Genomic DNA, 5510 nt, shown 5'->3' with positions numbered 1-5510 from the left:
TCCAGCTACATTAGGTGTTTGATCTTGTGCTTTATTTATGGTCATGGCAAAGCAAACGTATCAGGAACTGGACTTGTTTAAAATTAAACGGTAAATTTGAGGAAATCATTGGTATTCTGGGTATTAGAACATTTCTCCAGTTCCATAGTCAGTTAGATTACCCTCGATGAGATTTTTCATATGCAATTGTGTCTCATTGCATGCCCCCCTCTCCCAATCACACAGACCCTGCCCCAGCCAACACTCTCTGCCCCCCATCACACACTCCCTGCTACCCATTAAACACCCCCTACCTCAGCCACCCCACCCCACGCCCATGGTAACATGATTCCACAGCCATGTTAATATTGCAAAGTGGGCAGTATGGATGGGTGTAATGGTTAGCATTACTGCCTCACAGCACTGAGGTCATGGGTTCAATTCCAACCATGGCTCTAACTGTGCGGTGTTTGTATATTCTCCCGCACCTGTGTGGGTTTCTTCTGGGTACTCCTGCCACAATCCCTTAACCCTAGAATGTCTGTATGTGTGTGTACATGTGGTAGGGAATATAGATTGTAAGCTCCACTGGGGCAGGGGCTGATGTGATTGTTCAAATATTCTCTGTAAAAGCGCTGCCGAATATGTGTGCGCTATATAAGAAACTGTAAATAAAATTGTTAAAAAAAAAAAAAAATGCACCTTTGTTATCTGATGTATTTCCATAGTTTATTTGTTTCCATTGGTGTTATGTATCACATGACGTTCCTTATGCATTTCCACCCACACCAAATGAACACTTGTTATGTTCAATGAGAAGAACAAAATGAATCAAAGAGCAGAAGCATCCGATAATCAGAAAACTAATTTTATCCTACAAACCGCATAAACAGAATTAGGTCAAAATCACAGTTCCAGAAAATCTGGCTGGCCTTCCACGTCTTCTAGAATAATCTAGTGATAGATTTCTGGGTACATTCCTGGCATCAATGCCACAATAGCCTTACAACTCCTAGTGTAACCCGGTAGCAATGCTTTAAGACGTGGACGGAAGGTTTGGTGGTTCCCCGTAAGATTCTAACTTTCTTAAGGCTGCATACGAAGGGCACCGTCCAGACGAATGACTTCTGCATTCAACATGGGGTTTTCTACAATGGTTTGTACCAGGTGGGCATACTCTTCAGGGTGGCCCAGTCGGCTGGGGAAAGGTACTTGCTTGGCCAGGAATTCTCTTGCCTTCTCAGGGAGACCAAGGAGGAGAGGGGTTGCGAACAAGCCTGGAAAGACAGAATATTCGGTGACATTTTGCAGTGTTCCGGAGCACAGAAAAATCGGTACTTATGTAGTAACTGGGCTGCCGATTTCTAAATCGGGTCGGATCGGGAGATCGCATCGCATCGCATCGCATGCGACCATGCGATTCGATGCGATGCGATGCGATGCGATGACCCGATTTTTCCATAGGAATCAATGTTAAAATGGACTGAGTCCATTTTAACATGGAATTCAATGGGAAAAATGGGTCCTTTTCATACCCCTACTATCCAAGTGGGCATGGAGTTGGATATAAACCTGTGGCGAGCGTAGCGAGCCACCGAGCCCGAAGCGTGGCGAGCGAAGCGAGCCCCGCGAGGGGACGAATACCGTCCCCTCGCGGGGCTCGCTTCGCTCGCCACGCTTCGGGCTCGGTGGCTCGCTACGCTCGCCACAGGTTTATATCCAACTCCATGCCCACTTGGATAGTAGGGGTATGAAAAGGACCCATTTTTCCATAGGAATCATTTTAACATTGATTCCTATGGAAAAATCGGGTCATCGCATCCGATATCGCATCCGATATCGGATGCGATGCGATGCGATATCGCATCGCATCGCATCTGATTGTATGCCTTAACTTAAGGCATACAATCAAAAAATCGGCAGCCCAGATACTACATAAGTACCGAAAAATCTTACACAAAAAAAAAAAAAAAAAGTGTTTTCCAATATTGGTCCCCAAGGCTCACTAGCTGTCTAGGTTTTTGCAATATTCATACTTGAGAACAGATGTTTAAATATAAAAATTGAAGGTACTAAATAAGCCAACGGTGTTCAAGCAAAGTGCATACACACCAAGCGATTTCCCCCTGCCCAGTGATTTCTCCAGGGCGTGGACAGCTTTCCATAGTCGGACGCTATTGAAAGATGTCCACCCTGTCTCATCTGCTGGTAATACCAGCAGATGAGTGGCGCGGCTGGCGATGATGCCAGAGCGCGCATCACCATTCTCCCGTACACACTAGGCCGCTTTGGAGCGGAAAGCAGCTGGTACAACAAACTGAGCTGCTTTAAACTCAAAATCACCCAGTGTGTATGGGGCTTTAGCGGGGGGGACCAGACTCCATAACGCCTCACAAGAAAAAAGGGTCATTATTAATAATTTAAACCTTTCCTAGAGTAAGAACAGCACAACGAAAAAAGTCACTCATATCTAGTATTGACTAAGGAGGAAGTGTACAACAGGGAGACAGCACACGGCACCAAGGTAAACTTGCAATGCTGCTCGCAGTGAAAACTCAGTCACGGAGACAGCGGGGAGTGTCTGCAAAAAGAAGGCAATCTTATATGCATACAAAAAATGGCGACATCACAACTCCCATGTATATTCTTGAACAGCCATGAAGGCACAATGGGACCACTCGCACTCAGTTGCCGAGCATGTTGTGATGGCTTTGGTGGACGTTTGTTCGCTTGTAGGCGGCTGCCTCACAGTTTGCTGCTGCTTTGTTAGCACTGCAAACGCATCTGTATTAGGCTTCCTCAGCTGTAACAGTCTCACAGAGAGCATCAGTCACAGACACAACATAGGCAGCCATTTTGTGTGGTAATGCATTCTATTTCACAAAAACTCTAATCAGAATTTATAGTTAGTAGTGAATTTCCTGGCTGCAATTGCATAAAGAGTTGCTTAAGAAATAAAATGGCTGCTGACACTTTATGTAAACTACTTATATCTGTATAATTGGGACCCTCTTTCTTTACTACAGGTGTCCCATATGACTAAGTTGAGGTGGGGGGGGGGGATCACAAGGATGCCTGGCAAACGTAACTTTATTGCCAGCAATAAATGACCTCAATGAAGAATCCCCCAACTACTATCCATGTAGGGCTGGTCATAGATGTATGACTAGGCATCATTCCCAAGAACATTAGTGCTGGACACAAAATGGCTGCCTTCACTATGTGTAGGCATCAGGTAGTATAAACAAATGGTTCCCTAGTGCAAGGATGGGGAACCTTTGGCTCCCAGTTGTTGCTGAAGTAAACATCCCAGCATGCTCTGCTACAGTTTTGCTTTTTGACAATGCTCAATAGTTGCACGGCATTCTTGTATGTGTAGTTTAACAACAGTTGAAGGCCAATGGTTCCCCTTCCCTGCCCTAGCAGGTCACATTTATGCAAGTAAAACAGATATAAAAAGGAAAGTACCAGGAGCGATTGTCACGACTCTGATGCCAAGTGGAGCCAGATCTCGAGCGATAGGGAGGGTCATTCCTACAATTCCCCCTTTGGAGGCAGAGTAGGCCGCCTGTCCAACCTGCAACAGTACACAATGTGACCAATACAGCAAAGCTCATGTGACACATTACACATAACCAGAAGTAGGCAATTTCATATACATATAAAATAAACCATGCTGGGAAATCACACTACACCAGAGAGGAGCACGGTGCCGTTGGACCTCAGGATCTCCACCTGCTTCCTTGTGCAATCACCAGTTACACATTTATCTTACATCACATGTCTTCAACCTGTGGCCCTCTAGATGTTGTAGAACTACATGTCCCAGCATGCAATGACAGTTTTGGTATGCTCTCATAGGAAAAAAATGTGGCAATGCATGTTGGAACATGTAGTTTCACAACATCTGGGGGGCCACAGGTTGAAGACCCATGTCTTACATGTTCTTAGCTGAACACAAGAATTAGAGGGGGAGAGGGACAGATTACTGTGCTACCCAGAACTTAACAATTGTGTAGGAACAAAAACAGCAGCATGGACGATGTAATGGTTAGTATTACTGCCTCACAGCACTGGGGGTTGGTTCCCACGTTACATCTGCCCCACCTACAGTGCAGCATGGTTTTGTCCATTTGAGAAAAAAAAAAAAAAAAGTGCTTTGTTTGCTAAAGAGTCCAAAGGAGAAAACACAATACACACAGGGCCCAATTCCATCTTGAATACATGGTCAATGTCCACAAGACTGAGCAATTAATGGTAGACTGTACATGCACCGCGGTAGAGTTGCGATGCCGCTCTCGCTGAGAATTTCAGTGCAGTTATTGACAGGAAGGTATTGTTTAAGGTAGGAAACAGGGAATGTCTGCAAGCAGAAATGCGTATCAATCCAGTTTCCATAATCAGATGAGATCATGTACATAGAGAAACAAGCCTCCAGTGTCTCTATTGGCGCGTCCACTCTTCATGATCAGACACTCATTTCGGAAGTCTATGGGGCTGATTCAAAGTTGATCGCTGTTGTGCGAATTTGCAATCCGTTTGATCATGGAATGACATTCATGTGCACAAATCGTAGTGTGCATGCGCGAGCCCAAATAGCAAACTGGATTGACAGGAAGCTGGCGTTTGGGGGGTGGTAACCAAACTTTTTTTTTTGGTACTTATGTAGTAACTGGGCTGCCGATTTCTAAATCGGGTCGGATCGGGAGATCGCATCGCATCGCATGCGACCATGCGATTCGATGCGATGCGATGCGATGACCCGATTTTTCCATAGGAATCAATGTTAAAATGGACTGAGTCCATTTTAACATGGAATTCAATGGGAAAAATGGGTCCTTTTCATACCCCTACTATCCAAGTGGGCATGGAGTTGGATATAAACCTGTGGCGAGCGTAGCGAGCCACCGAGCCCGAAGCGTGGCGAGCGAAGCGAGCCCCGCGAGGGGACGAATACCGTCCCCTCGCGGGGCTCGCTTCGCTCGCCACGCTTCGGGCTCGGTGGCTCGCTACGCTCGCCACAGGTTTATATCCAACTCCATGCCCACTTGGATAGTAGGGGTATGAAAAGGACCCATTTTTCCATAGGAATCATTTTAACATTGATTCCTATGGAAAAATCGGGTCATCGCATCCGATATCGCATCCGATATCGGATGCGATGCGATGCGATATCGCATCGCATCGCATCTGATTGTATGCCTTAACTTAAGGCATACAATCAAAAAATCGGCAGCCCAGATACTACATAAGTACCTTTTTTTTTTTTAACTGAGTGTCCAAAAAGAAAAATGCAGGCCTGCCCAGGCGTTTTAAGGGAGGATGTGTGACGCCAGTGCGTGCTTCGGTCTGCCTGTCGCAGAACTGTAGAAGGGTCAGACTTACTCACATGTACACAGACTGGAACTCACAGATTTGCGCAGGTTTTCTGTCTGTCTCGGCGGCGGCTATCTAGTTGCAGTCATCTGCAACTTTGCAGATGAGCAACCAGGTCTGAATTAGGCCCTATGCTTTTGCGCCAAGGCTGAGTA

At 45.9% G+C, this 5510-nt stretch overlaps 1 long non-coding RNA gene across 1 annotated transcript; it reads right to left on the bottom strand.

Annotated features, from left to right (window-relative positions):
* Nucleotides 1–694: 694 nt before the first annotated feature.
* LOC146056591 (uncharacterized) lies at nt 695–3737 on the bottom strand. The gene is made up of 2 exons (XR_014469361.1): nt 3448–3737; nt 695–1256 (listed from the first exon to the last, which is right to left on the bottom strand). It is a non-coding gene; the product is annotated as an uncharacterized LOC146056591 (long non-coding RNA).
* Nucleotides 3738–5510: the final 1773 nt, after the last annotated feature.

The sequence above is a fragment of the Crinia signifera genome, unplaced genomic scaffold, assembly GCF_055691185.1.
Source record: "Crinia signifera unplaced genomic scaffold, ASM5569118v1 HAP2_SCAFFOLD_83, whole genome shotgun sequence".
Taxonomy (NCBI): domain Eukaryota; kingdom Metazoa; phylum Chordata; class Amphibia; order Anura; family Myobatrachidae; genus Crinia; species Crinia signifera.
The sequence above is the reverse complement of the archived record's forward strand: the minus strand, read 5'-3'. Positions and strand labels throughout refer to the sequence as shown.